We start from the raw sequence: 15,240 nt of genomic DNA, 5'->3' as shown, positions 1-15,240 counted from the left end.
TGTCGATCTCCAGCGACATACGTTAGCAACCGACCCCCCGAGTTCATCGTTGGATCACGCCAAGTTGAAAAGAAGAAGAAACAGTGGTATCAGTCCTCTTATCCAACTCTTGGCTACAGAAGCACATGGTGCATCGGTGGATATGGTGGATCTGTTACATAAAAGCCATCAAGGGGTCAAATGTTGGCCCAGTTGCCTGCTTTCTATTAAAAGGCCTCGGTTAGCCTGTTCGTGTTAGCGCTTAGCTCAAAGCGCCGAGTCCTCTGGGTTTTGATTGTCCACCGATTGATTGTCTTGACGTGTGCCATGACGCGTGGCAGCTCATAAGGTGAGCTCCGCGCTGCGCCGTGACATCACCTGCGTCACGTTGGGCTTTTAGTCATCGCTCTGACGCCGCGCGCTGCTCCGGAAAAGACACTATAACGACGCCGCAGCTTCGTGCGTTATTCCCTTTTTCATCTTCAGTGCCAAAGGTCTGGTGCAGGAGAGGATTTTTATTTTTTTTTCTTCTCCACAAACATTCTCTTAAGACAGTTCCTGCAAGTGTGAATTCAGCGGCATGAATGTGAAACGAAATCGATCCTGGTTAAAGCCGAACCATCCCCGCGTGGTTAATTAAACCTTCACTCTATGCTACAGAAGGAATCACATTCATAGCAGGATTTAAAAATGAAACAATGCCTTTGTTGCCCGGGTGACCGAGCATCTGCGATGGGGGGGGGGGGGGGGCCCAAAGTAGGGTTTCCTTTAAAGCCCAATTCCGCTTCAAACGGCTTGAACCCGCTGAAAGCGACGTTAACCTCCCCCATCCCCCCCTCCCGCCCCGCCAGAGGGGATCTGATCCGTCTCGTCTCGTCCCGCCTCAGCTTGTACGATTTGAGATGTTTGTCTTGGGCCGCGGAGGACGAGGACGAGGAGGCCCGCGGCGTGTCTCGCTGTCATGTGATGGTAGGAGACATTTTGAGGACACGGATCACGTGAGATCCCTCCCTCGAGTACCACGGATTCCAGAGTTCCTTCGAGCCGGTGGGGTTGATTATCGACGCATCAGACGCGTCTCACTGCTGTCCCATCCTCGGGTCATGATGGTTGAGCCCTTTTAAAACACTTAAAAACACCCAGGGTGCATTGCGTTTTGGTTTTTTAGAACACAACCTTTTCAGGCACGCTTCCCTCCAGGAAAAATTGCAAATTGAATTTGTAATGCAGCCTGTTTATTTATACATTTTATTTGATTATGTCTTGCTTCCTTTGGTCGGCGAAACCTTGAGTTTTTGTATTGATTTTGGGTTCCTCCACCCTTTTAATATTGAACACAATATCTCAGTAACGCCAGGAGGGAATTCATTGAGGTTTGGCACAAACATCCACTTTGACTCCAGGACGAACTGATTAAATTCCGGTCGTCAAAGGTCACTGGAACTTTTTTGGGCCGTAACTCGAAATGTCATCACCACCGCTGACAATTTCACACCAAAGTCAAATGGGATCAGATGAGTGGGACTGACATGGGATGTTGACTGGTCGTTGGTGGGGGGGTGGGGTGGGGGGGGGCATGGCTCTAATGAGAGATTCTAATATGGATCTAATGTTATTGCACTGCACTGACTGTAATGAGGTGAATCCTGGTCGACGCACTAACACCGGCTATAAGTGGACTCTCAATGGGGCTGGTGGCACTTTCCAAAAATGAAGATGTCGGTTCATTGTGTTTACTAATGGCTCTTTGGGAAAACAAGAGCGTTACATTTTTATTCATCATTAAAAAAAGGCTCCATGGGGTGTGTAATTATTTTTGCTAAACTCAAATCTATTTCTCTCTCTCTCTGACGGCTGAAACAGGCCGGACGGGTCTCGCCCCCCCCCCCACGCTCCCCCGCCGTACGTCACCTGCACACACGTTCATGCGTGTGCCAAGGGGACGCGCAAAGGCCAAGTGTCCTCTTTACTCCCCCCCCCTCATGATGAAGTGCTCCAAATTCCTACAGTGTGATAAAGAAGGTTCATGTTCAAATGGAACAGCACCCAGAGGGGGACCAGATTGAAACCAGCTCCCGCGGGGACCCTCACAGCCCCCCCCCCCCCAGGGTCTTATTCATCAAGCAAAAGGTGCTCAGACTCCCACTGTTTGGGACGTGGGATGCAAGCAGCGAAACAAGAGTTCGAAGCGATATGCGGCAACTTTTATTCAAGTGCAGAAAACAGAGTACAGGGAGTGGAGAGCTCTTGTGCTTTCTCAGCGTAGCCACCATCTCTGAAAAGTCCAAACAACACACGTCATAGTTTTTGAAAATGTCAAAATACACGGAAGGAGAGAGATTAGCCTAAAACATACAAATGTGGATTTTTACATGCCTAAACAACAGAACAAGTGGGAGGAGTTCACAGCAACGCAGGTGTCCAGGTGAGTTCTAGAAACACAGCACAGGCAGCAATAAATGAAGCGTCGTGGTCGGAGAGGTGATGAGGCAATAAGGAGGTTTGGTGGGTTGTGGGATGGGGCTCTGTCGAGCTTCCTGATTGGCAGATGCCTCCCTGAAAGGACGGTGGCCGCTGATTGGGCAATCGTCTCCCGACACCAACTAGGATCCTACCTCGCATGCTTCCTTTTTTTCGTTTAGTTTTTCGGGGGTTTTGTTCTTGTCTCGACGCAACAGAAGGGCAGATTATCTGAATACACACGTGGATTCATCTTCTCTCCTCTAAAGTATGGCTTCGATGTCATTTCTAGGCTGTAAAAGCTGTGCCCAAATATCCGCGCCGACTACGCTCCACTATCAAGTATCAAGTACAGTATATTATATACAAGTATATTTTCGCCAAGCATGAATGCGAAGTGGACGTAGATAAACACATACGAGCAGAGGAGGGTGTTGAGGCGGCAAGCAAGGGTTTGGGGAGGGGAGGGGGGGGGGGTATGAGGTCAAAAGTCGTACAAAAGAAAGAGACAGAAATAAAGGTCAGTGTCTTTATATGCTGTAACGTGAGGGGGGGGGTTGGGTTATATGTCTAAAAGGAGCTAAAACTCTGCACCAATGCATAAATTAGGAGGTCATGTGACACCCTGACAAATCTAACCTGAAACCTCTGGCGCATCACGGGACAACGTGCTGAAGGTGCAGCATCCGTCACACAACTGCTGTTGGCAAAGTTCACACACACACTGTTTGAGAGGGACAACAGGGTTTTTGGGGGGGGGGGGGGGGGAGGGGGGAGTTAATTTTGGTGAACATGCAGATTCACCACCGGCGAACCTGCGACCTTCAAACCATGTGCAGGGACACCTTGTGTCTAACCGCCGCGGTGCCTCCGACCCGCCGGGCTCGTCACGAGTCACATTTCACATCGGAATGACCGGCTCGCCGTCTCCAGTTGTGGCTGTTGCCAAGCAACATTAGGCTTCTTTAGATTCAGACAGGTAGCTATTTGCAGCCCTGCGGGCAGGGACTCTTTGTTTTTCAATTACGTGGATCTGGCTGCCGAACAGGTCCCTTCGCAGCCTTCCCGTGCGTAACGTTTATTTTAATGGGGTGTTACTCATTGTGGGATATTTCCACACAGTCACAGCCTCGGTATTATATTTACTTTGTCCCTTCAGATTTTAAAGGACATCTGATCAAGCAAGATATGACAAACCTCTTATAGTTATTCCTTTAGTATTCTAATTTGCTTTGCCTGATTCCAAATAAAAATGAGTCCCGTGCTTCCGTCTGTTTAACTTTGGTCTGCGGTCCTTCACGTTCACACTGAATGTACCAATGAATGCAAACATGTACCACCGCTGCCTGTGTGCTGGGGCTGAATAAAGGAGGCAGGTGGAGGCACATAAAGGAGGCCCAATCTCTGCGGCGTCCAGTCGGCTTATCGGCGCCGGGGGAGTGCTAGGGGAAGGTTGGGGGGGGGTCGGACTTACAAATCCGATCGGCTCAAACACAAATGTATCAGCGCCGGACAGGCCCACAAGCACACGGAAACATTTCGTTCAACAAGGCTGCCAAGTCCAATCCACCTAAATCCCCGTTATTAAATGCATGTCGGGTAATTATTTTCCAACCGCGTCGGATCCACTTACGAGAGGAGGGGAGCAAGAGGGGGAGGTGGGGGGGGGGGGGTTTATATCAAACTCAAGGCGATGTCTTCAACACGTCTCCTCTACACAGCGGGGGGGAGGGGGGGTGGGGGGGGGAGCTGTGACAGAAGAAGAGCGACGGCAACCGCTTCCTGTCCTCCAAATAGAAAAGAGGTTACATTCCAATAATAATTCGAGTAATTAGTGAGATCATTATTAAAGCGAGTCAGTTCGTTGTGCTACATACATCGTTGGGGGGGTGGATGAAGGAGTGTGTGTGTGTGTGTGCGTGTGTGTGTTGTGTTGCGTTGTCCTCCTTCATATTTACCGCTGCGTTTCTCATTGTCTTTCTCTCCGTCTCGGCCCGACAGCTGCGGCGTCTCTCTTCCTCCTCGCGTTCGCCTCATCGAAAGGTGACGGGTGTCAGGTTCGCCTCCGGCATCTGCTCTGAGTCATTATCGAAGCGTTTATTTAAGGATCCGGCGGTTCGAGTTACCCACCGGGGGGGGCGTGGGTGCGCTGAGTAACCGGACGCCGCGCGCGGGTCCAGTGCGTTTCAGCCACGGGGTCGACGCGCCGCTTAAACGCCGTAAGCGTGGCATGCGGGCGGAAGGGCGATATGACGCCGGTTGTACAGGCGTGTAAAAGCCTTTCTTTCTCTTCTAGGGCGGTTCGGGAGAGGGGGGGGGGCAAACCTATTCTGGGATGGTCAAACTTATTCTTGGTGGTGTAAAGACAGCGCAGGCCGCGGCATAACGGCGACCCAAGCCGACCCACGGCGTGGTCAGTTCCTGTGTTTGTTTACTTACGGCCCACTTGCTAGCTGTCATGTTCCCCCAAAGCCTTCAACCACACCTCAAGAGTCACATCGCCAACTCGCTGACAGCCGAGGCAAACGCCATCGGCCGCGAGGAGAGCGTGAGGTGCGGTTGAAAGCCCGGGAATCTAAAGGCCTGTCCTGTTCGAACGAGTCAGAGGTCGGGCGGGAATGGATTCAACGATGACTCGGCGCAGCTGTTTAGCTAGCTTAGCGACGGCTAAATAAACGCTAACCAGCCAGTTTCATCAAAGTAAAACCAACAGCGGGAATTATTGATCGTTGCGGTGGCGCCGGCGGCGGAACCTCCCCAGCTCCGATGACACGTGCTTCATCAAAGACACCCGCGCGGCTACGCCCCGGCGCGCGTCCTCCCGCCTCGCACCTAAGTCAGCGGCCAGTTTCCATGACCACCGTCCGCGTAGGCCCGCGGGATCAAACCGCCGGAGGCCATCCGATACATCTGGCCTTCTTGGGTCGGACAGCCACTCGGGTGTTGGATTTCAGAGAATGAGAGACGGCGTGCGATGCCCGAACGAGGCGGAAAGAGAAGAAACCAGAGTGTGCTTTGTATCTTGCTATCTGTTGTTGTTGTTGTTGTGCCGTTGTGTCGCCGCCGAAGGACGTGTGCTTGTGCTGCCGGGTCGGCAGAGAGAAGTGTGCATTTGTTTGTTTTGTGCAGGCCTGGTGTTGCTGGGGGGGGCGGGGGGGGTCATGGAGGGACACACGCGGGTGATGCGTGGGGTTAATTTGGTGACGGGAGGTTACAGTATTTCGTCATGCTTGATTATAAATTCCAAATCTCTACTTTTTACTTTGTGTTTCACCTCTTTCCTCTTTTTTTCTCGCCCCTCCCAACTCCCTCGTCCCACAAATCGTCCAATCTCTCATGCAAAAAGGCGTTTCACGACACTTTGCATAATGTGACGATAAATCCTGAACAATTAATAAAATCCCTGCTCCGTCCCCCTCCTGATCCAATCATTCACTGTATTTCTGTACAATTGTGGAATTATTCATTTTTTTTTCTTAATTTTTTTTTTTTTCTTATTTCACTTTTCGCCTCTTTCATCAGTCCGTCTACTTCTTTTTCTTCTGGAAGCGTCTGAACTGGTTCTGGATGGCGAGCGCGGCCTTCTCCGTCTCCGGCGCCTCCAGGTCGATGTCCACCTCCTCCTCTTCCTGCTCCTGAGGCTTCACGCCTGAGGCCTTCTCTGTAGGGGAGGGGGGAGGGGGGGGGAAGGTTAATACACAGCGCTGCTGAGAGGAGGCACCGGGGCAATGCATTTCATCACCATTTCCCTCCGGATTGATACAGGTACTCGAGAACAAAAAATATATATATTGCGAATGCTGTGGGTACTTTTCACGTTACGGCCCTTTGACATTTGAGAAGTAATAATAACCAAGAACTATGAATGCGAACTATAAACGTACCGAGCTGACAGTGACGTCTGTGTTGGATGGCGTGTTTGTGGCGTGGAAGAACAAACAGCAGACCCTGTCAAAGCGTCCAGTGAGGCAGAACGACCTCGTAAAGTCTTGTGCTTATTAAAGACATTTGCGGACGTTCTGGAACCCGATATCTCACTTTTCTATTAAAGCTGTGAGGAACAGCTCCTTCCTCGTGAATGAGACGGAAAATGTTCAGTCAAACACGGATTCCGGTGTCGGCGGTTAAGGCCTTCGTCGGCCAGTCCAGTGCGCGGTAAAACAGAGTGATGACAGATGACGGAAAGGAATGAGGAAAAACATGAGGCACTCTGGGTAAAAGGGCTCCCAGAGGAGGAGCGAGATAAGGCCAGTGACCTCCTCTAATCCTGCCCATTGATAGATGTTAAATTTTGCAGGGCAAGAGTTGATTATTGATGAGCAACGCACCAAAAGGTTTTCCTGGCTGACGCGACGGTGATTCCTGCCAAAGGGAACTGCCTCGTTCTGGTTGCTTGGATCATGGAAAAATCAGTTGTCCGACCTCCACAAAATAGAAGGTAGAGTTTCTTATACACACACACACAATGCCCTTCGGACATCTCTTTGACGCGAGTTCACTGCGATATTCCTGATTTCCCCCGACGGGTTTGTATCTCTGCAACGATCTACAAATGAGCCCCAAAGACTCTCCCAGGGGAAGTTTTACTGTCTTTGCTCAGATCCTAATGAATGAAACTGTTGCACCTTCCTATAACAGACAATCTTCAATAGTGTGAGTAATTAAACCACAATATCCTGCATGCATTCTATATCATGAAGGAAAAACCTCTGCAGAGGATCAACGGGTTCCCGATGCAGAGGGTAAACATACCTTTGCTGTCAGCTGCAGTCGTCTGGCTGCATTTAGCAGAGTTAGTGGACGCCAGCTGTAGAGAAGACAGAACATACACTTTAAAGCGACACGTCGTGTACACATTCTGTCACATTTGTGGGCGGACGAGAGGAATTGCTTCCTGCAAACGGAGCGTTTTGGTGATGCAACGGCTACTGCACAGTGACACCATTCCTGCGGATGAATCCGGACTCTGTTCTGTTTCCGCCAAACGGTGGTGCGGCCCCACAGCGTTTTATTTTTTATTCCCGAATCCTTCCTGGCAGACTGGATGAGAAGCAGAAGGCGGCAACGGTGTCTCCTTGGAGGTGACTGATGGACTCAAAGCGACACATTCGATGACAGGGAGTGTAAGCCAGGTTTTCCGACGTCCCGCCGCACGCCTAATTTCCCACGAGTTCACAGCCTGAGAAACAGAGCGAGGCTGTTTCTGGTTTCAGTGAAATACCTCTGTTTTGGTTCAGTCTCATCGCGCTCATCGATCTTGCGTTTCAGCAGAAAAGCTTCCGTGAGCCACTTGGTTGTTTTCGAGGAAGCGGTGGCTCTAGGGAACGGTGGTTTGTGTTTAAATGGCCTGATGTCCCCCCCTTAAGGCTTAAGGCCTGGACCCTCAGGGCCTGGAATGGGTCCTGGACCCTTGGGGCTAAAGCGTCTGAAAATGTAAGGATACGAATTGGGCATCGCTTTGCTTTGACATATTACCTTGAAAGGTTGTGTACAATTTTTTTATTTGATTTTATCGTTGAGTCCTCCAGGCTCTTCTCCTTCTGAGAGAGGAAGTGATGGACAATCAGATTGTTCACTATAAACTGGGCCATTAAGCCTAAATAAATCTACATTTAAATAAATGGTTCACAAATACACCAGGTGTGTAGTACAGTTTGCTTGTATTATTCTGCCTTTATGCATTTTTCATCTTAAATCCTCAAAGTCATCGTTGTGAATCGTAAAACGGGTCTCCTGGGTGACTTGAATTTTTTTAGCTTGATCATTCTTCACTCCTACATTAAAAAGTTTGAATGTTTTCCTCTGAAGAAGGTGGAGACCAAAAGTGGAGCTAAAACGTGAGTGACTGTGCACACCACAAAAGGAACTGAGAGCGGGGGCTTCGGCTGTCGTGTCGATGCTGACGTCTTCCCTTTCTTTTGCTCCTCTTTCCCTCTTTTTATTCATCTTCCACCGTCCTTTTGAAGCCCCACTCGCCTTTATGCCTCCACCCTATTAGTGTTACGCTGGCGGACATGTGAGCCAGTGATACCGGAGAGAGAGGGAAGAAAACCGACGGACTGGGACATGGACAAAGAGGAGGGGAGAGGTTATGACGGATTTTTGCGATTATGCAATACACCGCGTGGTATGCGCGCGTTTTAGTGTGTGCCTCGCGCATATTTGTGAGTGTTTGTGTGTCTGTCTCCGCGCAGCTCTGTCCTTATTGCACTTTATGATCCACGAAGCAAATGGCCCATGCATAACCTCAATCTCCAGCCGAGCGCGAGTGAGTTTGTGAAGAGAGGCCTGCCACTCCGGCCCTGCCAATAACTGTGCGTGTTTGTGTGTTTGTGCACATGCGCCTGTTTCCTACGAGCATGCATGAGCGCACCGTGTGTGCTGATGCGCTCATTTGTGTGGGAGTTTCATCCGCGCTCCTCAGTCTGCGAGCACGACGTGTGTGATTTATTTGTGTGTGAACACGTGCAAAAGGAAACCCGCCGGGTCAACGGGCCGATCCGGGGGCCCATGTTCCAAATCAGACGAGTGGGGGGGAGGAGACTAATGGTTAGTGACTGCTAGTGTATACAGTACGCGTCTGGTAGGAGAGCGAGGGAGGAGGGAGAGAGGGAGAGCCGGGAGAGAGGAAGTTCAAATGACGGGCGAGGAGGTGCCTGACGTTGGGGTTATTCGAACGGAAGTTTCCCAAAGTGTCAAAACAAATTGTAAGTGCCTTAACGAGCTGCAGGAAGTGAACGCTTCCTGTTAGTTGTGCCAGGAGAACCACAGATGTCACCAGAGAGCCTCGGGCACCTTTGGGTGGAGGCGCAAAACAAGACGCTGCAAGATTTAAATTAGCAATAATAATCCCAGTATTATTTACTTATTGTTTTGCGGTGTCAAAATACCTGTGTAAGCAGGCCAATAAGAACATCCGAAGCTAATTGCCCTTAATTAGCCTGACATACAGTACGTTGTAACTGTGGTATAAAAATGACTGTATTATATGTAAGAGGTGATGCAAAGAGTCTTAGATCATTTTATAAATGAGTGGTTCACCCTTAATATTTGACCAAAATGTACTTTTTAAAGCAGAGTGGTGTCTCCTGACGTCGATTGGCTAGCGACGTTAGCTTAAAGCAGCTACGGCAACGAGTGGCGTCGGATGCCCTCAATAGTTGTTGTTATCAGGATGAAGAACATAAAGTAAACGCAAAGAGCGATATGCTTTAAACCAAAGCTGCTGATCCGCCGACATGACATTTCATAGAAGGGAATAAAATGCGATATGTCGAGTTGCCAGTCTATAGTGTTCCGTCCAATGATTCAGCTGCATTTTGCTGCAGCACTGCAGTCATGCTGAGACATCAAGGCATCAGACTACAAGCGAGTTGGAAAGAGAGACGGCGCTAAAACAAAAACCGGGTAGGCAGTGAGGTAGAAAGTGTGTGTGTGTGGGGGGGGGGGGGGGGGGACTGCAGAGATATGAGTGAGAGTGTCTGCAGCAAGAGGGTGAAACACTGCAGAGAGAAAGTGGGGGGGGGGGAGGAAGTGGGGGGGGGGGGGCTCATTGTTCAGCATTAGCACTCCTCCTCCTGTGCCTTTTTTATTCTTCTTCTGCCAGTCTAGTTTTTGGCAGCAGCTGACAAACGGTGTCAAAGCTCGTTTGACGAGAAACCGGGAATAGGTTTATAACAGTTCAAACATAAGAAGTGAAGCTTGAACCTATCGGGTGGGGGGGGGGGGGGGGGGTGCAGGTTTTTATCCTTTTATTTTTTCCCTTTCCTCTCTGACTCATTGGAGCTTGAGGGGCTTTGTTTGCATTCAAAAACAATGTCTGTATGCTGGCAGTTGATGCCTGGCGTGTTAATGCATGAATCTGCGGTGAGAGAAAAGAGGGGGCGGGGGCAGGGTGGGGGGGGGGTGGGGGTGGCAGTCAGGAGGTGGTTAAAGATTCCGAGGGTTAAGACACACCTCGACTGAGAATGTGAGAGACGAAGGAAAGAAACAAATTGTGCCAGGCGTGTAGAGGCAAGGACATGGAGTCAACCTCGAGTGTCCAAGTGCCCCCCCCCCCCCCCCTCCCTCATTTACGAGCATCGCACTGTGTCTCGGTTAACTGTATCTAACATTTCTATCTTCCGTGCTCCATAAAGAACGTCCTCCTCGGGGACATTAAATATCTGAAACCGAACCGTCCCTGTCCTCAGAGTCAGGCAAGACGTTACCCTATAAGGTACCTCCCTTTAAGCAGGTGTGTGACCTTGACCTGACTTTTAAATGAGCGCATATGGCTCATTTAAAAAATCTTTTTAAATGCTGAAGTGTAGTTTTCAACCGATGACGCTGTCACTCATTTCCCATATCTCGGTCCCGACCAAAGTGTTTATCGGTTGCTACAAATGGTGTGTCAGACCGAGGGCCAATGGGCTTTGAGCAAATTTGACAACTTGTCCATCCTTGTCCAACTTGTCCACCAGGTTTTTACCAAACAAAACCCAGCAAGTGACCGCAGGGTGGGTCTGTCTGTCTGACCTGCTGGGAAATCCCGCGAGAAAACGGCGAGTCAGTAACGCTCCCGTCTCAGCCCCATTAGTTCTGGAGAGCACTTAAACCCCCTTTAGCTCCGGTGAAGCTGCTGCGGGATGGACACCAGATCAATGGGACCCTTCCTGTAAGGAAGCGGCTTTATTTGCTTCCGTATCAGCGCTTTTTTCCCCTCGCGGACGCACTTTTTGCCTCTAATGGTTTCGGAAAATTGCTTTCTGAACCGGGTGAAATGAAGTTACAAATTGACCCCTGACCTCCCGATATCCTCATAACAGTCTTATTATCATCTAACCGCCCTTTCGTCCCATTCCTCATCGCTTCTTCTCTTTTCCTCGCCAAGGACAAGCTTTAAGCCCCCGACCCCCCCCCCACCCCCATGAGATATGTCCTTATCCCCCCCCCGCTTGCTTTTAGTGAGGGATTTCCCTCTTTTACATGTGGTAGTTAGCGCTGTAATGCATGAGCGCCGGGCCCGGGAGAGAAGCTGAGGGAGGCCGGGTGAGGACGGGGAGACAGAGACAGATTGCAGCATTTAACAGCCTGCCCCGGGGAGCTGCTGAAGGTGATAGAGAGTAAGACACATATGGGGGGAGAGAGAGGGGGAGAGGGAGAGAGAGAGAGAGAGAGAGAGTAAGGCGAGATGGGGAGAAAGAGACACGCATTGTACATTGAACCTCGCACGCCGGCTCAGGGAGGGGGGATTGGAACACACGCACACACGGCGTGTCCAGCACTTCATTTACAGCTGGGTTCTTCCACGAGACAGAGTGGGGATTGGGGGGGGGGGGGGAGAGACACCTCTCTCAGAGCTGTTTTTCCTCACACTTCTATCCCGTTTCTTTATCTGCCCTCCCCTCCCCACCCCCACACCCTCCACCCGGGCCTTGATCTCACAGCCAAGTCTTCACGGAATAAGACCCGATGAATATTAAATGAGTTATATAAGGTCCGAATAAATCGGGGAATAAATCGCAAGCGCGGCCCTCTGCCTCCTACCTGCTGTAGAAGTGAAGGGGGAGAGGAGGAGGGTGGGCTGGGGGGGGGGGGGGGGGTGATGTTTGTCCATCTGCTAAACAATTATTTGCGCCATTAATTGATTTGGAGAAATTTGGAAGACATAATGTGTTTCCATTGGACGACATTTGACGAAACGCGCGCTAGGCTAACTACCTTCAAATTAGCGGCACGATGGCTTAAATCGCCAATGAGCAGGGGGGAGGGGGGGCGGGGGGGGGGCGCGTTGCTTTGTGGGCTTGTTGAAATCGGGAAGATGCCTTGTGCCAACATTCGCAGTCTGTGTCCCAAACGCTCCAGTCGGTAACAAGCAAACTTGTCCCCGAAAAAAAAAAGAGGGAGACTTTGAATGCGTTGAAGGCAGCCGGTTGGCTAATTGGCCCCAACCATCACTTTAAGTCAGTCATAATGACGTCTTTTTAATTGCCGAGAGGAAGTGCCTCCGAGAGGACCGGGACGGGCAGAGACACGATACGGGGCATGAGAAAACAACATCTCGGTCCTGACGTGGTGATGAAATGTAAACGCTGTCTCACGGGGGGGGGGAAAGGAGTCCAAAAGATAAATGGGGCACCACGAAAAAGTGCTAATGACAATGTCAAAACGAGGCGACGTGCGCGATTCATTAGCGACGGGTTCCAGAGGGAGGATGCTTCATTTCTGAGGGGGCTTTTTTTTTTTTTTTTTTCTCTCGAGAAAGGGGAAGCTGTCTTTTATCTGGGGGATTCTAAGCACACAGCTTTCCATCTCTTGTGCCCTCTTCCTTCCTCTTTCTTTCACAGAACATTTTTTTATTCCCTTTTTTAACCACATCACACCGATGTTTCCACGAGTGCTTCCGTTTTTTTTTTTTATTGTTTTCATTTCTGCGCGGGCCTACATGCGCTCTTTTCATCTCCTCTTCTGTCCTCTTCTGCACGTTACACCCCACTCCGGCGTCGTTTGCCACTGCACGTTGGGCAGATGTGCATCGGGCTGATCGGGCTGAACATCTGCTCTCAGGCCTCGACTGACCTTTGGACCTTCAGCAACGAGCGCTACGACAAACCGCAAGCGGGGACGTATTTGTTTTGCTGAAAGTGCTTTTCGGCCTCCGAAGCCGGTCGACCTCCATTTTAAGGGCTTAATTCACGCTGCAGCTGCACGTACATTTGTATAATCTGTCCCTCGCATGTCAGATCGACACAGAGACGCACACATAAGCCCTGGTTTTGATTCATCTCGCCAGTCACTTGTGCCCATCTGTGACTTTGTGAACCAAACTTTCACTTTTCCCTCCATCTGTTCCATCCCTCAGCCTCCGTCCTCGAGTCGTAACCATCTCGTCATACTGAAGCGCACTGTACCTGCCCACCGAAAATAGCCCAGCGCCGGTTAATGGCTTTATGTAAGGCGCAGGGTGTGGGTCTGCGGGGGGAGAGGGATGCAGAAATAGTTGTGGTTCCTGGGGGTGGATTGAGATAATGGCTGGTGTGTGTGTGTGTGTGTGTTGGGATTGGGAATAATTAGAGTGCATCCAGAAATCTATAGGACCTGGATTATATATCATTAGTAAGTCAATCAATTTTTAACGAGACGGTGAAAGGCCTGATAAAGAATCTCAGTCCAAAATTGGGACTATTTAACATGAACTATTTGAATCAGTTCAAACTGCAAATGACAATTTATTTGGATACAAAATGAAATAAATAGAAAAACTTTCCCTGGGTCACGAATGTCCCGATGAACCATCCTCTGGGGACCACGATTCGGGGTGGACTTGAAAAATGTGCCAGTTCTGGCTGTTTCGTTTTCGTGTGATCGTGAATAAATCATCACTTTGCTCTTTGGACTGTTAAGTGAGGCAGAAGAAGCCATTTGAAGACCTCTCGCTCTGCTTTGCCAGCTTGCATTTTTTCACTGTTTACCCGTAGACCAAAGAATAAGGAAATCGACTGAACAGAAGCACGGCTCCTTGAGACCAGTTCGACATCTTCAGAGCGACTTGCGATTAATATTCAAGGCACGAGTAGTCAAACACTCGTCTGTTCGCATTTCGGTGTCAGAAATCGGGCGCCGCCACCCCCCCCCCCCACCACCACCACCCCCGCTTGGGAAAGGGAAGCAGGCGATTGGGTGGAAGAGCCAAGGAGGGGACAATGGGGGGTGAAAAAGAAAAACCCGCTGGATGAAAAGCAGGTGCAACAACCTGCAGGGAACACGTGTTCCCTTTTTAATAGAAAAACAGCTCGTCTCCGCTCAATGCTCAACAGTGTCCTCCTGAAAGCACACACACAGGGCTTAGTGCTGCACTTGCTGTTAAGGGGTGGGGAGGGGGGGGGGGGGAGGTGGAGAAAGAGGCAGCAGAAAGCCTCTAAAAGCTCAGCAGAAATGTATTTATAGACAGAAATAAAAGGATTATACCTCCATGAAGGAGTAGGGGAAAGCCAGTGATTTCCAGACTTGCCAGATGCTGTAAACTGAGTTGGAGGGTCGGATGGGTGGGGGGGTGAGGGGGGGGGGGGGGGGCGGAGGAGGAGGAAGAACAAGGAAGAGGAGGCGAAGGCACATGACAGATGGAGAGAGGCAGACTGACAAAGAGAAACACGCATTCTCGCCCTCTCGGCTTCAGATTGGGCCCCCCCCCCCGACCCCCCTCCGAGCCTCGCCGGGCCCCGCTAATTATCCCCTGCCAGCTTGCTCGCGATAGGGCGGCTTCCTGCGAGGGGGGGGTGGGCCCCGCCAAGTGATAATCACCAGCTCAACGAGGACGCCCCCGCGCTCTCGTACTTTCTTCTGTGCGCGAAAAAAGCACCTTTTGACGGAGCTTTTTGGTTTTTTTAATCTAAAAAGTAGGCCGACAAAAAAAAAAAAAAAGAAACAGCTGTCAAAATAAAGGGAGACCACAGCAAAACATGTGTTGCATAAGAGCCCAAAACTCTCACTCCATTCATGTGCCTGCAAATTAAAAGCTACCCCCCCCCCCCCTCCTCCTTTTGACTCCTTCACCATGTCTGCGCATGCGAGTGTTGATGCTCTGCATGAGTCCTCGCTCGCTGTCGCTAAGGAGAAAACAGCTTCAGCTGGAGGAAGGGGGGGGGGGGGGTGGTGTGGTGGGGGGTGGTTGGGGGCGACGCCAAGGGGGGTGAATAGAAGCTCGTGAAGAGGAGGAAGTGAGGCGGTGGGTTACAGGCTCCTCGGCTGGGGGAGACGAGTCAGTCAGCGACGACTTCCGCAGATTCAAATGCAGACGAGGGGGAAGTGACTGTTTGTCCT

The sequence above is a fragment of the Pungitius pungitius genome, chromosome 1 (genome assembly GCF_949316345.1).
Source record: "Pungitius pungitius chromosome 1, fPunPun2.1, whole genome shotgun sequence".
Classification (NCBI taxonomy): Eukaryota; Metazoa; Chordata; class Actinopteri; order Perciformes; family Gasterosteidae; genus Pungitius; species Pungitius pungitius.
The sequence above is the reverse complement of the archived record's forward strand: the minus strand, read 5'-3'. Positions refer to the sequence as shown.